The sequence below is a fragment of the Pan troglodytes genome, chromosome 8, assembly GCF_028858775.2.
Source record: "Pan troglodytes isolate AG18354 chromosome 8, NHGRI_mPanTro3-v2.0_pri, whole genome shotgun sequence".
Taxonomy (NCBI): Eukaryota; Metazoa; Chordata; class Mammalia; order Primates; family Hominidae; genus Pan; species Pan troglodytes.
In genome coordinates, this window is record NC_072406.2 from 44,358,461 (window position 1) to 44,381,149 (window position 22,689).

The following is a 22,689-nucleotide window of genomic DNA, read 5'->3' on the forward strand; positions in this document are numbered from 1 at the left end:
TGAAAAAGTTCTTATTTGTATAACTTATTTAAAATGAGAAACTGCTGTGGAAAGATCTGCAGGTTTCTGAGATACCAAGAAACGTGAATATGAGCAGAATAAACACGTGCATATTATATACATTATAAACGTCATTTAAGACAATTATATGAAGCAGTTTTACATTTAAAACTACCAAGTTGTAATAGTTAAGAAGTTGGGCTCCAGAGTCATACTGGTTGGGTGTGAGTATTAACTCTGACACTTACCAGCTTTGCAATCTTAGGAAACCTGCATAACTCTACTGTGCTTCAGTTTCCTTACCTGTAAAATGGGGATAATAAGAGTATATATCTTGTGGAAAAATATATTATTTGATATATGAAAATGCTAGAAGAGTATCTAGCATATGGAAAGTGCATAGAAAGGGCTCCATATGTTGTTTTAGTTAATAATTACAATAATAATTTCCTCATCTTAAAAATATCCTGCTTCATTCATAAAGTTGTGCCAACGGAAATAATTGCAGATGATGCTTAAAATACATACAATATATATTTCAGAGTGGTATGTAAAGAGCTTTTATTATTACTGCTAAACAAAAAAAAAGTCCGTGAAATTCTCATCTAAGCTTTGGGGCCTCTTTAGCTGAATTTCAGCAGTCACTCAAAGGCTTTCTAGAGATGCCATCTAGAGATACTTTATAACCTAGTGTCTTTTTTTTTTTTTTTTTGCAATACAGAATTTTTTTTTTCATTGTAAGATGCTGAATGAGAGAAAATTATTTCAGTACTACAAGTATGGTTTCCCATGACCACAATTAGTTCTAATGTAACCAGTCAACAGTTGTCTATTGAAAACCACTAGCTATTAATATAGTATCATGGTAGCCTAAAAGAATTATGCTATCCTTCTACTTAGGCTCTAGGGAGACAAGAGCCATGTAAAGAATACTTAAAGCACAAAATGTGAGACTGCTCTGCCACTAGGTCCTGCTCTGCCACTAATAAACAGAGGTATCTTAGATATATGAACCTGTTACAATTATGAGGCCATCTTAGCATCTCAGTACCCTTATTATATATATCGTGTGTATACACACATGGCCATCCAATATTTCTTTCCCAAATTGAAATGAGAGGAATTCATTAAGGTTGTTTTAATTTCCAAATTTACTGAGTAAAAGAATTCTGTTCTAAAAATTATTTTGTATAATGCCCTTCAAATTGAGTTTTACATGTACTATTTCAAGGCTTCTCAGATATTCCCACATAAATTATCTAGTGTTTCTGCATCACTTTGCGATCTTTTCATTAATGTCAAGTGTAATGTTTTTTAACTTCACAAGGGAAACATGAAATTCCTTTAGTGTGCCTCATTTTCAGACATTTTCTTGTTGATTAAAATTCCTTTTTTAAATAAAGTTTCAACATGTACTAAATAATTTGTTTACCTTTGAATTAACTTTTTATAAATGAATTTTAAATAATGACAGCAGTCATTACAAACTCTGCTGTTGGCAACACTAGAGGGCATTTCTAGTTCTTCAGACAGTGTCATGAGTTCTCAGAATAATTTACCAATTCATTAAACAGCAGACTAGCATTTTAAGGGAAAGGAACTAAAACAAGCACAATACATATACATATATATAGTATGTATATATTATGCATAGACAGATAATATAAATATCCATATATAATATATACATTATATAATATATGGATAATACATATATATTGGATGTATGTATACACACATCTGCTTTATCAAATGTTCTCACTGAATCACTACTCCTAAAAAGGCGGGGGAGTATTTGTGATCTGCTCACTGAAGCACCACTATATTATCCAGTTGTTTATTAGTGTCGTGGAGGTCTATGCTCTGATAGGTTTAGCATCAAGTGAACATTGAGTAAAAAATGTATATGTATATACTCATACATACATACTCATCAGAAGTTAGTTGCTGTGCTTATTGAACTACTAGATGCTAACATAGTCGTAATTAGAATAATTTTTCAGATAAAAAATGAGAGTTAAAATAGATGCCCTTTATAGGCTTAGTAGAAGATTTAAGACTACCTATATTTTGAATTACTGTATTTTAAATGTTAAAATATTTTCAAGGGTTTTGAATGCAAACATTTTTAGGGAAAAGATACAATTATATAATATTAAATATATAATATTAAATATTAACATGCAATGATATGAAAGAAGACTGAAGTTTATAAGAAAATTCAATTAGCGTAAATAAAAACTTTTTTTTTCTTGGGAGGATTTGCTTACTGCAGTGTATTGGGGAAAAAATCTTATATATCATTAAGTAATCATTAACACGGTAAAAGTAAAGTCAAGGACCAGCAAAAAATAACCTAATTGTTGTGAAAATAAGGTGACAAATAGACAATCCCATCTTACGCTGTAACATACTTTGTATAAGAGGGGATACATGATAACCACTAGAACAGTGGTGGATGTGCAGGTGGTAGATACACAAGGGATATAAGAAAGTCTTTCTAGTTCAAATGTATTTCTGCCATGTACTTTACCCAGTAGAAATGCATGTACATTTTTAAGAGGAGCGTATAAATCTTTCAAATATTTCTGTTGATATATATACCTATCATTCACTTAAATACCTGAGTACCTACTAAGTATAAAATACCCCATTATTTTATGTTTGCCACAGTGAGGCTGTAACAGTTTATACTCCTATTATGTAGCTGAGACCAGTTGGTCTCTTTTAGAGAAGGGAGTATCAGTCAGTTACAGAAGGACTCATTTGAATCATGAGATAATTTGTGAGAATGCAGACCCAAGTAATATGCTCTAATAAAATCAGAAGGCAGCATGCTTTTGTTGAGAAATGGAGGTAGGAAGGTAACAACATAAAATAACCTACTTTGTTCTGGTTCAGTATACCCCATACACTGTCATCTCTTTTGTTTGTTTGTTTTGAGGGTACAAATTATTTCATTTTCTGATATTCTCTTTCCTAAGGTATTGTTGGACTGAAACTTAACAAATTCTCCTCTTTTTCTGTCTCTGTCTGTCTCTCTCTCTGTGTGTGTATATATATACATATATATACACATATATTCTTTCTACACACACACAGTAACAGTATGTGCAAGTCAAATTTAATTTTAAAATAAATCTTTTAAAGCGTGGGTCAATCTGTGCCAGTCACACACAGGGCAGTCTGTCGTATCTTTTGCATCCTTGTTTTGTACTGCTCGTGAATGTTCGTTATATAGTAGAGTAGGTAATTCCATATTTACTTGTACTAGAATATATCTGGCTTAATAGATGATGTTCCAAAGGCTTGAATTAAAAAAAAAAAAACCTTAGTGTAAAAAATTTCAGGCATACACTTAAGAGAGACTAGTGTAATAAACCCCATGGCCTAGATTTAACAATCAGCAAAATTTTGCCACATTTGCTTCATCTACTCTCATCTTTTTCCTCAACTATTTTTAAAGTAGATCCCAGACTTCAAGTCTTTTCACTCCTGCATTCTTTCATATGCATTTCTTTAAAAGAAGGAATTTTTCTTATATAACCACAATACCTTTATTACATCCAACAAAATTAACAATAACTACTAACCACCTCATATTCTCTCTGTATTCAGTTTCTCTGCTTTTAACTGAAAAATGTCCTTTTTACGTTTAGATTGTTCTTTCAGAATCCAACCAAGATCTGTATAGCATTTGGTTGTTTGGACTGCTGTATAATTAAAAGGTCTTTTCTTTCCCACCACTTGTTTACCTCACTCACCCCCAAACCCCCTCCTTCCTCCTTCCCTCCCCTTTTCCCTTTAATGTGTTAATGAAAAAACTGGGTAAACTATCCTGTAGAATATCCTCCATTCTGGATTTCTCTGTTGCCTTCTAACTTGTTCCTGTAACCTCTGAATTTCCTGCGAACTAAAAGTTGGCTTGAAAGACTTAATTAGTTTCAGGTTCAGCTTTGGTTTTGGTGTTGAGGATGGAAGGCATGCAGGAATACTTTGCACATGGAACTGTTTCTTCATACTGCATCACATCAAGGAGCATATAATGTCTGCTTGTCATACTCTTATCAATGCTAAAATTGGGCAGTGGTGCCAGCCCAATCTCTCTATTGAGAGTTTTCTACCAATCTTTCCTCCCGTGGGAAAAGTTGCTGACTGTTCTCCAAATCAATTCTGTCATTAGGGTTTGCAAGAGAATGAATTTTTAAATCTGCCACCCCTTACACATTTATTAGTGGAAATTCTTCTATAAGAAGAAGTTTCCTTCATAAATTACACCTTTTTGATTTATCTGAAACAATGTATACTGGAAAGAAGCCTGGTGTCTTAAATATCATCTGTTAATACCTAGTGTAACATTCCAAAGGTAACTTGAGATACTGCAAGGACCACATAGCACCTTGAGTACCTATTTTACATGTGACTCTGAGGACTTTCACAGAATAAAGATATTTCTTATTTTAATGAACATTGTCAGTATCAGGATAATTTTATGTAGTCAGCATATATACAGTGTTGGTCCTATAGGAGTTGGAGACCTTTTCCCAGTTTTATTTGGTCAAATACATTATTTTGTGATGAAATAACTGTGAGTGATGAGTTGAGCCTCAAAGAACATGATACTTCATTAAATCAACAAGCTGAACAGTATCATCTAACCAAAGCTGTAGAATAAATGGTGATAAACTTAAATTCAGGAATGAAACCATCACCATTTTTGTTACAAATTTGTCCACCCGTCATCACTAACCCCATTTTTATTTAATACTGGTAATGAACAAAACCTGAAGAAGAAATAAAACTAAAATATTTCATTTGTAGATGACATGATTAATTATCTAGAAAAATCTACAGCAATCAGCTCTAAAATCATTTATTAAATAATAATTTAATAAAGTACCAGATATACTGTATCTTTATACCATGTGAAAATCATTCTGGGAAAATATCCCATTCAGAATTGCAACAAACAAGATGTAATATCTAGCAATACATTTGAGAGAGATATTAGATCTTTGGAAAATAAATTAACATCCAGTGTATTTGAAACAATTTTAAGATTCAAATAAAAGCAGAGAAACTGTTTCTAAATCAAGAATATTGGCAAATTATTTGACTAAAAGTAAGATTTTTGGGTTTAACCTCTAACTTCCAAAATTTCTAGTGATTTATTTTATAGTGATTCTGTAATGAGAAGTCTCGTCCTACTAAATATCAAAAGGTTTTAAAGCAAGAGTGTCTAAAACAGTGATGATGATGTAAGAATAGGTGTGTTACCCAGATACCAGAAGAGACTTCTCTGTTGAAGATTTAAGTATACATTTTCTGGCCAGGCCCAGTGGCTCACGCTTGTAATCCCAGCACTTTGGGAGGCCAAGGAGGTCAGATCACTTGAGATCAGGAGTTCAAGACGAGCCTGGCCAACATGGTAAAACCCCATCTCTACTAAAAATAGAGAAATTAGCTGGGTGTGGTGGTGCACGCCTGTAGTCTCAGCTACTCGGGAGGCTAAGGCAGAAGAGTCACTTGACCCCAGGTGGCAGGGGTTGCAGTGAGATGAGATTGTGCCACTGCACTCCAGACTGGGCGACAGTGAGACTGTCTCAAAAAAAAAAAAAAAAAAAGTAAATTTCCCTTGAAGCCCGACTTCATGGCCGGTGAGAGTCAAGAGACATGGCCTGGATCCCGTGACTTACACAGATCCCTGTGGCTGACTCAGACCTTAGTTTCTCTGCCTCTGCTTGCATGCCACCTTGGTTTCTGCCAGTGTCAATACATATGTGAAACCAGCCCCTTTACTAGTTTCAAACATTTAACATTTTGTGAGTTAAGAAATCCTGAATAGGTGATAGACCAGCAAATGATTTTCTTAATTTTTGAGTGGAACATGCTATCTATGTTCATTCTTTTCTTCTACTCATACTTTCCTGAATTAATACAGTTGTTTTCTTAAGAGGAATACTGAACAAATAAGCTTGTTTTCATTTTGTAAAACATAGATTACTGGAGCACTATGAGGAATACAAAATTTGTCCCATCTGTTATCATATACAGTAACTAAATGTATGACAAAATAATCTTTCCTAAGAGAAGGGCACTTAAAGGATATTTGTTCAGTGGTGTTGGATAGTACTATTCAGTGATAAGTCTTAAAACTAATTAGACAAAAATCATCTATATATTACACAACCATAGGAATAAAAAAGAAAAGGTAGCAGAGAGAATACCTTTACATCTCATATTTGAAGAATTAGTAGAACTCACCCAGAAGATACTTGAATATTAAAAATTTTTGTTGGACCAAAATATTATGATTAAAAGGATAATAGAAAATTGTAGAAACTACATTAAAAATTATAAGGAAAGTGATAATAGGTATAAGTTATATATTGTTGTAAATATGCAAGTTTAGATATCAAGATTATAATACATAAGTGAGAAATGAATATGACAGATTAAGAATATGAAAGTAAAGACACATGAATAATAAAGAAATATGAGGTTTTTTTCATTGTATTAAAGGACATAAATTTTTAAAAAGAGAAATCTAATATTTGCAAGTAAGCAGTGCTAACAGACCCTTTTGGGAAATAACGCAGTAATACATGCTGAGAGTCACAATAATGTTTAGAAATTTCATAATAACATATTAGGAAACACTATGCTAATTATTTTATATATATATATATATATATATAATGCCCAGCTTAAAAACTAATTATAGAACAGCAACATAAAATATTACATTTAAATGATTATTTTTGGAGACTATAGAACAACACTGTTCAGGAGAGCTTTGTGGTGATAGAAATATTCTGTGATTGCACTATCCAATATGTAGCCATTTGGCACATGTGGCTGCTGAGCCCTTAAAATGTGGCTAGGGCAACTGAGAAACTGAATTTTTAATTTAATGTTAATTATTTAAATTTAAATAGATAAATGGGGCTAGTGGCCACAATTTTAGATAGTGTAGTTCCAGAAATAAAGAGAAATGTTTGGTATAAGTGAAAATAAAATAGTAAATTTATATGCCATGATTACAAGTATGTACATAACTAAATGTACGTATGGAAAGTGATAGTCATAATTAAAATATTTGTGTTAGGATTGAAGGAAATAGGTAATTTTTTTTAAATGCTAAATTTTTAAAAGGTTACATGACAATAATGTAACACTTCAGCATTGTACTGGTACTGTTCAGTATGGTAGCCACCAGCCTAATGTGCAATTTAAACTTACATCTGTTTAAGTAAAATTAAAAATTCAGTACCTTAATCACACTAGCCACATTCCAAATGAGCAGTAGTCATATATGGCTAATGTTTGCCTTTTCGAACAATGAAGCTATAGAACATTTTTGCCATTGCCAAAAGTTCTATTGTACAGTGTTGTAGAAAGAACTGGTAAAAGGAATATACTGGAATCAGTCACTGATAGTTTATTTGTCAGTAGTTTCTAAGGGCACATGAGAATTAAAACTGGAAATTGGATTCAGTAAAAAGTATAAAGGAAGAGTAACATAAGATCCTACTCCTGTAACTTAGGTTAGTGCTTTTTTTTTTTTTTTTTTTTTTTTTTTTTTTTTTTTTTTTTTTTTTTTTTTTTTTTTTTTTTTTTTTTTTTGAGATAGAGTCTCACTCTGTTGCCCAGACTGGAGTGCAGTAGTGTGATTTCAGCTCACTGCAGCCTCACCACCTCCTGTATTCAAGTGATTGTCCTGCCTCAGCTACCCAAGTAGCTGGAATTACAGGCATGTTCCACCACTCCTGACTAATTTTTGTACTTTTAGTAGAGACGGGGTTTCTCCATGTTTCCCAGGCTGGTCTGGAGTTCCTGAGCTCAAATAATTCACTTGCCTTGGCCTCCCGAAGTGCTAGGATTACAGGCTTGAGCCACTGCGCATGACCTACACCAGTGCTCCTTGAAGAATGGGCTATGAACTGGTGCTGGTTTGTTAATCAATCCATGACTAAATGCTTACTCTCAATTTCTGTATTGGTTTAGAAACTCTTACAGTCATGTGATATTTGTGTCATTCAGGCACATCACCTGTCTCCCCGGTTGAAGTTCAGGCCAGTAGTTTTAACGCAGTTGCCTGGAGAGTTTTATGCAGAGTGAGCTGAGTATAGTCATGACGGTAGTCCATGAACCTGGGTCCCCAAAAGGGAGAAAACAGTCTTTCACTACAGATTGCATGAGAAACATTGGCCAGCATTAAAGAAGGAAAGTAGATTGCTCAGGGAAGTTTTGTAGGGAACTTAAAATGAGATGTTAGTATGGCTTAGTAATCTGTATTTGCAGGTGAAATAAAAAATTCAGCCCTAAATCTCTGAATATGGTAAACTTAGACTTCATCTTCTGCAGGTGGAAATGAGGCAAGGGATCCATTATCCACAGCATGAGTAAGTTTCTAGTCAGTTCCTCTGTCTAGGGAGTTTGTTTTCCCTTTTCGCCCTTGTTGGCCTGGGAGATTCAACCAGCTTAGTAGTCTTTTCCTTTCAGTAAGATTTCCAACTTTGTGTTGGTCTTTACCCCTTTTTAGCTCTTTTTGTCATATTATCTGCACTTAGTACTTTGTAACTGTTTTCACCCCTTCCCCCCAAAGTTAGTTCAAAGGCTTACAGCATGTTGAAAATAGGAAAATTGTTTTTAAATTAAGTGAGTTTTTGTGTACACTTATTTCTTTAGTCTAAAGTTTTGTTTTAAATCTCTTTTTCACATTTAAACCTGATTCCCTGAGACAAGATATAAAATTGAATTATTTGTGAAATGTGGAAAGGTTTTTATTGCCTGTAATCAAAGCATAATCTGTCCATTAAAGCATTATTTTAGTGATGAAGGGTGGACATACATCCCAAGTTTACTACCTGTTTTCTTACTGTGGTTTTGACCATATAGCAAATGGTATTTTATACTCTGAAATGAAATGCACCATACATATTGTCCAGTATGTTTTGAGTTTTAATTCTACATTTTCAGATTTTGGGGTCAAATGAAATCAAGTACTTTATAAATAGTTGTTTCTTCTGATTCTACTGGCCTTACATGTTAGATTTTTTTAAAGTATACACATTCAGTCCTTTATCAGTACCATTAATCTAATGTTGATTTTAGCATTTCTTCATTTTGTTTTCTTTTTTCTTTTCTTTTTTTTTTTTCTTTTTTTTTGAGACGGAGTCTAGCTCTGTCACCCAGGCTGGAGTGCAGTGGCACAGTCTCAGCTCACTGCAGCCTCCACCTCCCAGGTTCAAGCAGTTCTCCTGCCTTAGCCCCCCAAGTAACTGGGATTACAGGCGCTTGCCACCACATCCAACTAATTTTTGTATTTTTAGTAGAGATGGGGTTTCACCATGTTGGCCAAGCTGGTCTCGAACTCCTGACCTTGTAATTCGCCAGCCTCAGCCTCTCAAAGTGCTGGAATTACAGGCATGAGCCACCACACCTGGCCAGCGTTTCTTCTTTTTCTCTCTAATTTATCAAATTTGGAAACAGTTGGAAAACATTTAAAGGAAATAAGTCTCTGTGTTTTTAATAATAGTTTAAAAGTTAAAGGAAAACAAATGAATAATGTTCTGTTTATTATAGTCAGACAAAATGTACATATTAAAATACATAAGGAAATATAGAATGGCATCTTCTGATTTCAATTTAATATTATGGTAATGATTTACTTAGGCAGAATTATAGCTATAGACAACTATTTTATCACTTTATTTATATCGATCTACTCTCTATGGATGAAAACAGTTAATACTAAAGCATTAAGAAGGTATATTGCTTTTCATCTGTATTAATATTCTTCTTCTGATATTTGATATTTAATAATATATTTTAAAATACTCTGCATGATTTCCTGATCTTAAAGCATTCCATTCCTTTCAAGGAATTTGGATTATAATGATTTATTTATAGTATTTTGTCATTAATATTTTAGGATATGGCATCTTAAAATATTGTATTCCTAACAGTTATTTAATATATAATTAAACATCTATATTAGTATTATTTTATATAACATATTTTCAAACTCCTCAGAACATTTGTAGGTTTTTGTTTAATTTTATGTAAGTTTCACCTTAAGAATATTGACTAATCAGTTAATATTCTTCTTAATCATCGCAATTTTTTTAAATGCTTACTATGTACCAGGACCTATTTAAGGTACTGCAGATAATCAGTGTGTCAAAAAACAAAACCAAAATTCCTTTCCTCATGGAGTTTTACATTCTAGTAGATTGATTCTACTGTTGATTCATACTAAATTAATTTATTAATTATAGTAGATTATTCTGTGGCATTTAACAGAATTCAAAGGGCTACTTTTCTGTTGTTAGGAAATAGCATATGCCATTATCTTGGAAATACAAAGGGAGGACAGAATTTCCGCTGGCTCTAACCCATTGCTTTTTAATGAGTTTAGCTATATATATATATATATATATTTTAAAATGGAATTTATAATTATGATCATTTGGCAACCTACAGTTTTTCTGTATTTTTTCAACTTCTCAACTTCCCAGTGATGGGGGTGGATGTTGAACTGTCACTTAAGGTTTTGGGTCTAAGGAGTAATATTTGAAACATGCAGTATTTAGAGGAGATATTTTTGTGAATGAAGAGAATGTGATTTTAAGAATACTCATGATTTTATCTAATTTCTGTTCTCAAAACTTCATTTTGTAATATAGAAGATAAGCTTGATCAAAATAGTTTGATCCCAGTATAATCTTTTACTCTTCTCTCCTCCCTTAGGACAACCTTAAACTTCCACCACAAGAGGAATATAAAGAGGTCCTTCCTGCACCAAGAAAGATCTGCAGATCTTTTTCAGTGTTCTTGGAGGTGTGGGGTGTGAGAACTTGATCAGTTTGTGTCAGCCACCTTGTTCTCTAAAGGTAAGCACTGTGTAGTGAGTGCACACTCGTGGGCCCAGGCTCCTAACCTAAGACTGGTTTTGGAATGCTCCATTGAGGGTGTGAGACCTTCAGACGTTCGCACAGAAGGGAGGCCCAGACAGCTACCTGTGGGTAGGACATCACACATTCATCAAGAGGTGCTTTTCGTTATTTAGAAGTGAAGCATGTCCTGGGGATGTATGGATATTTTTGTTTTGTTTTACTTTAAAAAAAATCCCAGTCATAGTAAAACCTTCCAGTTTAGTCTGCATTTATTCAGTTAATAACTGCTGGAGTTATCAAAAATTTTTCTTGTATGTCTTGAGATATGGATTAAGAATTTTGAAACAATGACACCATTTAGGCAATCTAGTGACATAATAGCTTCAGTTGATAGAGCCAGCTGTGAAGAATTACTTTTCATGATCTTTTTGAAGCTGTATCTTATCTTTACTTCAGGGAAAGCCCCTCAAACCATTTTGTATTCTGTATTACACTTCAGAAAGTGTGGAAGCAAAGGTCATCTAATCTTTAAAAGGTATGTAATCATAAAATTTTTTATGTCAGATCTTAATTGAAAAATATTACTTAAAACTTGAAAAAATTACTTAAAATTGGCAATTTCTTTTTCGTCTTACAACTTCTTCCTGTCTTCAGGAAATGAAGAATAAATATGTTGGTTCTATCAGGGAAACCTTATGAAGGATAAACAAATTAATGTCTGTGCTTTACTTCCAAATTCTGACATCAGAAAACCTTATTGTTAACTAATATAATCTATAGATGTCTCTCAAAATGACCAGTCTTAAATTCAAATGTCATTTGGATATCATTAATTGACTATGGAGAAGAGCAGAAGCATGCTGATTTCGAAAATGTCATTAATATTAGGATTAGGTCAGTCTTAGACAAGAATACTTTGAATAACAAGAGACTAAATGTCTAGTAAAACATTTTAGATTGTAATTCCCAGTATTCTGTAGTATTAACAATGAGACTTAAAGTACTGGTGAAGAAATTAAATTTGTCCCTTTCATTTATCTTTTCTTAAAGTGATCCTGAAGACTTTAGTTCTACAAAATGTGAACTTCTTATGGACCATTAAAGTGGGGAGTAATCTGCTGATTTTTGTCTAGCAACCCTACCTCTGATGCAGGATAATTTTTTGTCTTTTCAAAACCGTTGTTCTTCCTATAGCTGTATAATAAAAGATATTAAAGAGGAAAAATACTTGTGTGTTTGCTGTTAGAATGAGGAAAAAATACAAATTGGACCTTTTTGAAAAACCTTGAGAACCAATTTACTTTTTTTGTATGTAAATGGTCGAGGAGTTAGAACTAGTCTTGGTTATTATAACTGCAGGTAAACTTAAAAGATTTAAATCTTCAAAACAGATATCATGTAGGTTTTATTAGAAAAGAAATATAGATCATTGGGTGTATAGAGATAATCTATATATACATACAGTTTTTTTAAATTTTTATTTGCAAGAGCATGCTAAATATCTTAGCCTTTATAATAGCATAGAATAGAATGGACAAATGTGTTATCCCTTTTTGCCAGTTGAGAAAACACTTTGAATTAAATCTCCAACTTAATGAAAATTATAAGGTGAGTTATAGAAATAACTAAACAGGTTATTATTTCTTAACCAAACTAAAGGTTTATTCTAACTAAAATACTTGTAATCTAAGAAGTCTCCCTAAACATACATCTTTTTTAAAGTGAGCTTTGTTTTATGATAGTACATATTTTAGCAACATATTTTAGAAAAGAAAAGTTTATTTCACTATCCTAGAACTCGTGTTCTAATTTCAGATCAGTTTTGTAGGATGTATAAATAAAATGGGGACCTATGAGATCTATGAGATCTTGCCGTCTATATCTACAGTATCAAAAATAAGATCATTTCCTTAACAATTCTTATTAATAACTTAACCATCTCAATTCATAGGAGGTGACAAAATCAACTGTTGTTCTATGATTTTGATCATAGGTAGGAGGGAAAACCCAAAATAATGGTACCGAGGGCTTCTTCCATTGAAACTAATATCTGGGAGAAGATTTGATTTTCATGTGTACATATACACATACCTATATTAGTGTTTATTTCTTTTTTCTAATCATGTAAGAATTTGTCAAAGATCAGGTTTCTGATTTGTCTTTCATTGGTATCTGTATGCCACATTTTGTTTTTGTTTTTGAAGTGTTCCTAGCCAGTTCATGCTAGTCCCTACTAGAAATTTTGTTTCCCTGGCATGATCATGCTCTTTACCTACTCTGGTAGCTGGAGGGAGGTGAGAGAAGCAGTCTTATGTGTTTACCGTACTGATTTTTTTTTAGAGATGGGACAACAAAGAAATTCTAGCCTTTGGAGACATCTAGACCAGCACTATATGGTACAAAGATAATTCGAGCCATAAATAGAAGCTACGTATGTAATTTTAAGTTCTTAATGGCCATATTAAGAAAATAAAAAGAGGCAAAATTAGTTTTCATTACATTTAACCCAATATATACAAAAATATTATTCCAACATATAATCAATAGAATGTTTTATGAGATTTTTTTCATACTCAGCATTCAAAATCTGTGTATTTTATACTCACAGCACATCTTATATTGGACTAGCCACAGTTCAAGTGCTCAATAGCCGCACGTGGCTAGTAGGTACCATATTCCACAGTTCAGATATAGACAATGTGTGGAATTCTCATTTTAGCCTCATACATGCCAAAATCCACTGGATGACCCTGCGAACTCCCCTTGTTTAGAGTTTCCAAATTTAGCAGAAGGAAAAAACAAAACAAAACAGGATGTCCAGTGTAATTTGAATTTCAAGTAAATAACAAATAATGGTTTAGTGTAATTATGTCCCATGCTATATTTGAGGCAAACTTTTACCAAAGAAGTTACTGCTTATTCGAAATTCAAATTTGACTGGGTGTCCTATATTTTATCTGACAACCCTTCTCTGGTTTAACTTGAGAAGAAGACATCATCAGGCTGCCTGGAATCTTGGAGGACTAGAAAATAGAGCATCTCTTTCTCTGCACAGGATTTTAATAATCCTCCGAAAATCAGCCTGTAAACTAAAAGATATCTCTAGCCCATTTCTTCCTAATGACCTAGTATGTTTAAGACAGAAGAGGGGCTCAAATGGCAAGGATTTAGTCCATACATATTTAAACATGTTAAATCTAAATTATTACATTAAGATATAAGGTTTATGAAATTTTACAATTTTTGAATGATTACTTGAATTTATAAAATGTAGATCATCTAACAGCACAACGCTGCTATCATTTCTCTTGAAAACTAATTCTCCTTTGACAGTAACCACAGCAGTTTTCAGGGTCTTGGCCATTTCAAGGTATTTTCCTACCATTGGTTTCCATTGCATCTGTCACATAAACCTCTGGTAGTCAAGCATGAACACAAAATACAAGGCTACTGAATGCAGGGATTAGGCTTACTTCGTAACAAGTATTTAAGTACTTGTAATTCTTAGCTCTGGTGTTGACCATTGGATCCTGACCAGTTCAGCAATCAGTCTCCTAAGAGCTTCTTTTACAGAGGAACATCTTTCCGTTTTCATTCTTTAACATTTTTAATGTATTAATTTTAGTACATTTTTGAAGCATACAATCACCTCCTTAGTAGTGTGGATCTACCCTCCTTAAGTGCTGTAGAAGAGACTGTTTGTCTCGAAAGACAGTCATTGCACCACCTCTCTCCAGAGAATACTTTTCCTTCACAAGGTGCATGACTCAAGATGACAGGCTTACATTATTATTTATGTAGGCAGGTGGATGCCAACTGCCAGTGCAGGGTGGCATAAGTTAGCGTTCCAAAGTTAAGCTATGGTGCATTCCAAATCCATTCACACTTAGGAGAATGTACCCAAGAGTGTGGGGATGTTTTCAATTACTGCATTTCCTTCAGAGAACAAGAACCACAGGTAAGTTTGTGTGTGTGTGTGTGTGTGTGTGTGTGTGTGATCCAATAATTATTTCTAAATAAGAAATTTCAGAATTTGAAAATATTGCCCCTCCCCCAAAACAGTCACCTGAAAGGTCTCAAATATAGCTTTCGGTATATATTTTTCTTCCTCACTCTAAGAAGGAAGGTATTGGAGTTGGTGGTGATGGTGGAGTTGGGATGAGGGAGACAATTTACTGTCATTTGAAAGCTGTGAATGTCACACATTTTAATGTCTAGAAATATCCTGGGTTTATGTAAGAACCTGATTTTGCCTAACCTCTAATGTCTCAGGTATGAATTATTTTGTCAGATTAACACATCTATATAAGTAAGATGTTCAGCCTTGCTTAGCTAATGTCTTCAACAGCAATGAGTAAACTAATGAGTTGTGTCTGCATTTTCACTTTTATTCTCAAGACTGACTTCCTTTTGTTTAAAGGCTTTTGCCTTATTTCTGAAACCATAATTTAAAGCTACAAAAGACCTGAAATATAATCTAGTACCCTTTTTACCTGGGGATCCTTGGATGGATTTCAGAGATTCTGTTGAATCCCCTAAAATTACAGTCATATTTTGTATATATGTGTTTTTACTGGGGAGAATGTCCATAATTTTCATCATATTCTCAGAGGATTTCATAACAAAAAATTTGGTTGACAACCACTGTGATCTAGTCTAATGTGATCATTTTACTGATAAACTGAAGTTGAAAGAATTTAACTTATCTTCATTTGAAATTTAATACTTGTGAAAATTAAAGTTTATTTCTTTAAAATTCATACTGATTTTTAAAAGAAAAATACATTTAACTTCAACTAATTAAACTTGAAAATACCAGCCTAAATGGGAGCAGTTAGTTTGCTAATGCTTTCTTCTGTTCTGCCCTTTGAGTGGACTCTACTAGTTAACATTAAAATGGCCTTCCAATAAAGTATGAGACTATGTGATAAGTTCTTGAAGATAGATTAAAAAGAAAAGGAATTATCCATTATAATTTAAATCCCTTTTTCTCTTTTCAAATTCTGTCTCCAAAACTAAAACTCAAGAAAATAGGTGAATAATGTTATTTTTGTATTTCCAGAATATTAAAAAAGTAGGTAATTGCCTTAATAAACATTACACTGGGCATTATTGGGACAGTTTTAGGTTCTGAACCCTAGTTAAAGAAATTCTTCAGTAGCCTATATACACTTCCTGTTGGTTTTCAGTGATAAGGGCATTTTAAGGTCTTTTTGATCATAAGATGCTTTTAATGTTATAGTAGGACTTTAGAAATGGTAAGTAAGCAAGTTCTGTATTAATTAGGGAAACTAATACCTTTTTCTCAAAATGAAGGAAATATTATTTTTTCTTTTTCTTGGTACTAACCAGTAAAGTCTGCCTAGTTTAAGATCTAGTGCATTTATACCATAAACTGAATATTAGAATAAAAAGAAATATAGAGGATGTTATATAAAAGACAATTATTTTCTGAAAGGAGTAGAAAACAAGGCAACTTGGAACACTACATATATAAATGTAAAATATATTAATATACTTTTATATAGATGATATTATATATCCATATATATATTTTTTTGTTTGTTTGAGACAAGGTCTCACTCTGTCACCCAGCCTAGAGTGCAGTGGCACAACCACAGCTCACTGGAGCCTCGACCTCTGAGGCTCAAGCCACCCTCCTGTTTCAGCCTCCCGAGTAGCTGGAACCACAGGTGTGCACCAAGATGCTGAGCTAATTTTTCTGTGTTTTTTGTTGAGACGGGGGTCTCATCATGTTGCCCAGGCTGGTCTCAAACCCCTGAGCTCAAGCGATCCTCCCACCTTGGTCTCCCAAAGAGCTGGGACTATCAGGCATGAGCCACCATGCCCAGCTGTACTATTTATATTTTTTATTTAAATTAAATTGTGCTTAAAGATTCTAAAATGTATAGTATAAAGCTCATTATAGAAAATGGTATTGACTTCTGAAACATTATAGTTTTGGTTTTGTTTTTATTCCTTCGGACATTTTCACTTAAGGTAGTTATCACTCATGCTTTTCTGCTATTATAAAAAGTGACCAGATTTTGCTTTTTTATCCAGGAAGAACAGTTTGTGAATGCCACTTGATAGGCCACCTGTGTTATTTTCCATGGGTATTTCTAACAAATAAAAAGTTATATTTTTACTTTGTATTCATCAAATTATTTTATGTTTAATTTAGAAAAACTTAAATTCTTCTTAGGAATATTTGTAAATAGTTTTTTTCAAAAAAGTTGAGGTAGATAGATATTAAATATTTTTGTGACTTCTCATTAAAAGAAACTGAAGCAATTAGTTGACCTCACTCAATTCATTAAAACAGTGCTAGGTTCCTGGTTTTCGTGACATTAAAAACAATTCAACATCTGTGTGTAGACAATGACTAAAACTTTATGATTTTGTTTCAGAGTTTTATTACCATAGATATTGTTTAAAATAGAACTTTCAAATACATTTAAGAACCATTAAAAGTGACTTCTCCCTGTGCTTGAAAGATACATGCATGGCTTATATCTTTTTGTGTATAAACAATTTAACTTTTATTTCCTTTAAGTTTGCATATCAAACACTCTTAGCAATCTCATCATTTATACTGGAGTACTTAGACTTTAAAACTTTGCCACAGCTACCTGCCACATCCTTGTATAGGATATAAGTAAATATATTCAGTCATCAAATCTATAGAGAACTGTGAGAATAGAGTGGTAAACAAAACACATTGCCTGCTCTCACAGCTAAAGAGGAGTGATGGTGGGAAAGTGGAAGTGATCAGAACCCAATCTGAGGTCAGAAAACAAAACTACAATCTATTTCAGGTTGCACAAATGAAATTTTAACTGAATCTGAGGGACATTAGATTTAATCAAACCAAATGAGAAGGCAAGGTGGTGTTTTGAGCTAAAGGCACAGCAGATGTGAGAGTCATAAAGGAAGAAGAACAAAACACATTCAAGATAAAAGACACGGAGAGAGGGAAAGATGACACTGTACGGTGAAATATCTTGCAAGTCAATATTAGATACTAGCCTTTGGGCTTTAGCTTGAGAACAGTGGGAAGACATTGACGCTCAGATTTTTTTTTCTAAAGTTTTTTATTAATGCCTAATACATATAGAAGCATGAGCATACTGCTTCGTGAATTTTCACAGACTTAGCACACCTATGTGATGAACACCTAGATGAAGAAAAATAACAATATCAGCATCCTAAAAGTTCCCCTTCATTTTCCTTCCAGTCAATCCTGTCTCTTGCCCACCAAGGGAGACCTCTTGCCTGACTTCTCACTGTATATGGAGGATATTGCCTACACTGTACTTAATATAAATAGGGGCATACAATGTGTATTCACTTGGGTGAAGCATTACGATTATGAGATTTATCCATATTGTTGACTATGGTTGCTAATTGTTCTCATAGCTGTATAATGTTCCGTCATATGCATGTACTACAGATTTGCATTTTTCTGAGATTGCTGAATCTGCATCATGAAGGATGGGAGGGTGTGAATTTAGTAAGCTTCAGAGTAAATCTAGGAAAGAGATACTGGGGCTTGAGCTAGTGTGGTGACAATGAGGATGAAGAGAGGTGGGTATATAGAGAGATATTTACAAGTTAGAACTTAATTGGATGAGGGGATGAAGAATCAGATACACCAGAGATAACTCCTGGGTCCTGACTTGGGCAGGGGTTAATGGCAGTGCCCTTCATTAAGTCCAAATACTGGAGAGGAAGTGGGTTGTTGCTTGTGCTTTAGTGATACAGGGGATTAACGAATTCAGTTTCTGATATAGTTAAGGCATCTGTGAAACATTGCATAGATCTGCTTTATACAACTGTTTTATTAACTGAATTAATGAATAACCTTACCTTCATTAACAACAGTGTGCTAACAAGTAGTTCTACATATGGAAAACTGCAAATCTTGTCTAGTCTCACTGTTCTTCACCTCTGAATCTCACGAGATACTCTTTTCCTAAATGTGTTAGGAGTGGTTTTGTTGCATCTCATGCTTTTTTTCTTTTTATTTATAGAATATACTTCATCTAAACTAGTGCTAACTTTATGCAAGAAGAGTAGCACTTCCTAGGTATATGATATGAAAGGCATTGGTGAAATGCCTTCATACTTAAAGGCATTGTTTTTCCAACATTATGGTCTTTCCTTTAGCACAATAAAGACACCTTAAAATGAGTTTGTTTATAGGAAATAACCTACTTATTTAGTAAGACTTTAATGGACTGAAGTAAATATTCATGAGATTTGGGCAGGGGAAAGAAAAGAAAGATAGGGATGAGGTCTGACCTGAGCACAAACCTAGGCAGGGTGCCACAGGGGGAACCCTGAACATCAGAGAGCAGGTTGGATGCACCTGATTTTAAAGGAAGATTATGCCAAAAGAGTGACGTAGGAGCTGTAAAGGAGGGACTTCACCTCTTTTCGATGCTGCCTGGGACTAGTTATACTTCTGGAAAATTTTATGTGAAGATAACTAATAATTCTAGCACTGAATGAAACAAATGCCTGAGACCTACTGGAACATTAAATAGACTTTTATGCCAGCCAGTTATGATTCAGTGCTATATTTAGACCACAAAATTTGAACTAAAATCAAGGCAGTTTATTCTTATCCCATCATGTCCATGGGGTGGAGAGGAACAACTAAGTAATCATGATCATGCACTTCAGTTTATAGCGTTTTCTCTAGCTTTGGGCATTGTCACTTAACAGACAATACAATTTTAAAAATTAAATGCTCAATTTCATTTCACTGAGGTTTTTTGTTGTTGCACAACATTGTAAGTATACAGTAAGTTGTTTTTTCTTTTAAATTTTGCCTCTAATTCAGGTTTACGTTGAGCAACCAAATCAGTATTTTCAGAAACCATTGAAGTTAATTCATTTATTTAATAATTACTTATGAAATATGTCATGTATAATAGTGCTATAGCCTAAGATGATGATGGTGAGAAGTACTCCTACCTTTTGTTACTGGCACGATGGTGGCGATACTCAGAACAAACAAAAACAGTGTGATAACACAAATTATTATATGACTCGCTGTTTTAATAGTGTTTACAAAAGCAGTGAATCCCAGGAAAATAAACTATTGGCTACAATATCAAAAAAGAAATGATGGAAGTGGTAGAATTTAATTTGGGTCCTGACAAATAGGTAGGATTTGAACATGTATGGCAAAAACACTGCAGGCAAGGGTAACATCTCATGAGAATTGATGCAGAAAAAAATACAGCATATATTGGCAGAGTGAGAAACTGGCCAGACTGTAGCAGAAATCACAAGCTGGTGTGAGGAGAGAGAGAAAAGCTTCATTAAGGAAGTTTAGAATTACTGAAAAATTCACCAGTCATAAGAGCATGGATTATTGTCTTGCTGTTTAGATTACCTATAAATGTAATTTTACTTTACTCACCACCATGTGATAATTATGTAGGGTTTTATCTTTTTAGAAACCTGATGTGAAATTACCTGAAGGAATGAAGTTAGTGTGCTTTTAAGTTAAGAATATCTTTACTCAGTATCCATGGATAGGCTTCAGGGAATCTGGATCTCTTTGAAATTAAAGCAAAAGTTTGGATGTATTTCTTTTTCTGGAGGAAGGATCCATTGCCTTTATGAGTATGTAACAGTCCAGAAGAAGTTAATAAAATAGCTCGAGCTCTCCTAACTTAAAACTTTTTTATTTATTATTATTATTATTATTTTTTGTAGAGATGGAGTCTCGCTCTGTCACCCAGGCTGGAGTGCAGTGGCGTGATCTCGGCTCACTGCAACCTCCACCTCCCGGGTTCAAGCAATTCTGCCTCAGCCTCCCGAGAAGCTTCATCTTGGGTTTATTATTATTATTATTATTATTATTATTATTATTATTATACTTTAAGTTCTAGGGTACATGTGCACAACATCTTGGGGTTTTTTAATGCAGTAAATTAAAATGGGGAAATTAAAACACGTTAAATACTTTCCCTTTATTTCACTATTTACTGATACGGTATTTAAGAGATAATCCTGAAAAGTATATCAGTTGGGTTGATTATATAACCAGAGATAGTGGCTATTTTATCAATTCCGTGGCTTTCAGTAAAAGGACAGCTCAATTGCCTTTTTAGATACAGAATGTTTCTGAATATGCTATTTCAAGTAGAAATTCCTTCCTATTTTTGGACAGGCATATGTCTACTTTCTGCAGAATACAAAGAATTTTCAATGCGTCCAGCTTCAGTCCTGAAATTTGAGTTACCTGGATCATATTTAATCTTTTGCACAACTGTTTAAAGCAGGAGTCAACAAATTATATATAGCCCATGGGCCAAATCCAGCCCTCAACCTATTTTTGTATGGCCTATGACCTAAGAATTGTTTTTACATTTTAAAATTGTTAAATTTAAAAAAGGATTGTACGGGATTAGGATTATAAAAAGGAGAATATGCAACAGAGATTTTATGTGGCCCTCAAAGTCTATGGTATTTACTAACTGGCCCTTTTTTTAAATGCCAATCCGTGGTTTAAAGTACAGTTTTTAAGTTCTCCTAGATGCATGTGTTATTCTACAAGCAGATACAATGCTTGTGGATAGATACTATTTTTGAAGTTGGGAGTATATTTATATAATTTTAGCAAAGTTGACTGAATAAGATAACCTGTTTTCTATACTGAATATTCAGCTAATAGTTTCGCTTTCTAAAGTCTGGATTTGAAAGTGTATGAACAAAATGTGGACTTAGTCATCTACTTCAAAGAACTATGTGAATATGAAAGTAGATTTTGTTTTTCATGAATATATTACACAGCAACCACAATTCAGATCAAGAAAAATATTAAAATATAATCTTTGTTTTAGAAGACACCACTTAAGGCAAAGAAGGCAAAAGAAAACATTTGTACCTGTTAATGTGTTGGGAAGGGCAGCTCTTAAAAATTATACTATTCATTGGTTTATTCAACATTTATACTTATTTTTAGAACCATTATATATATTGGCTTCTTTGTATTATATTTTATTAATATTATTGTATGAGATACTATGATTCTAAATTTTGGATAAATATTGAAATTATTTTTAATGGGGGATATGTCATAATTAGTGAGTCTCAAAAAATTGGGGCAATTCTGCCTTCTCTCTCTGCATCATTATTTTTCTTTCACTACTGGATCTTTTCCACCAACATACAAATAATGTTGAGTTTTTTCCCCCATCTTAAAAAAAAATCTTACTCCCAGTTCTCCTTTAGTTACTACCCCATGTCTTTCATTTAAAGCCTATATCTCTGAAGTATGTAGTTGCCTGTGCTGTCTGAATTCAGTTCCTATAACCCCTGCCATTTCACCAGAATTGTACTTCTTAATGACTGCCATGCTGCCAATCAGATGGTCATCTCAGTCTTCCTCTTATTTGACCTGGCAACGGTGTTTAACACTCCTTGTTTGGCCTTTTAGATACTATACTACACTGTCCTGTTTTTTTTCTCCTACCCCTCTGGCTGCTGCTTTTTCAATCCCTTGCTGATTTCTTCTTGCCTCCCCATCTCCAAATTGGGAATGCTCCAACATTTGGAATTTTGAGGCCTTTAAAACTGCATGTTCACTCCCTTAGTGACTTCATATAGTACCATGGCTTTATATGATCATCCATTTGCTAATGATCAGCAGTCCTTTAGTCTTTTTTTTTTTTTTTGATATGGAGTTTTGCTCTGTCTCCCAAGCTGGAGTGAGTGCAATGGCACGATCTCAGCTCACTGCGACCTCCTCCTCCTGGGTTCAAGCGAT

The 22,689-nt window shown here is 33.7% G+C and overlaps 1 protein-coding gene across 29 annotated transcripts in view; it reads left to right on the plus strand.

Annotated features, from left to right (window-relative positions):
* Positions 1-22,689, plus strand: part of ZEB1 (zinc finger E-box binding homeobox 1) — a 209,989-nt gene that overhangs the window by 57,631 nt on the left and 129,669 nt on the right. For 10 of the 29 annotated variants that reach the window (XM_063781551.1, XM_063781558.1, XM_063781554.1 and 7 more), the window contains one exon: positions 10,756-10,898. The exons of 9 other annotated variants lie outside the window; for them this stretch is intronic. The gene's annotated coding sequence lies outside the window, so the exon portion shown is untranslated. Of the gene's footprint in view, positions 1-5,304; positions 5,429-10,755; positions 10,899-11,357; positions 11,437-22,689 lie in introns of those variants that run through there. 10 more of the 29 variants (XM_063781557.1, XM_016962909.4, XM_063781559.1 and 7 more) reach the window with 3 other exon arrangements.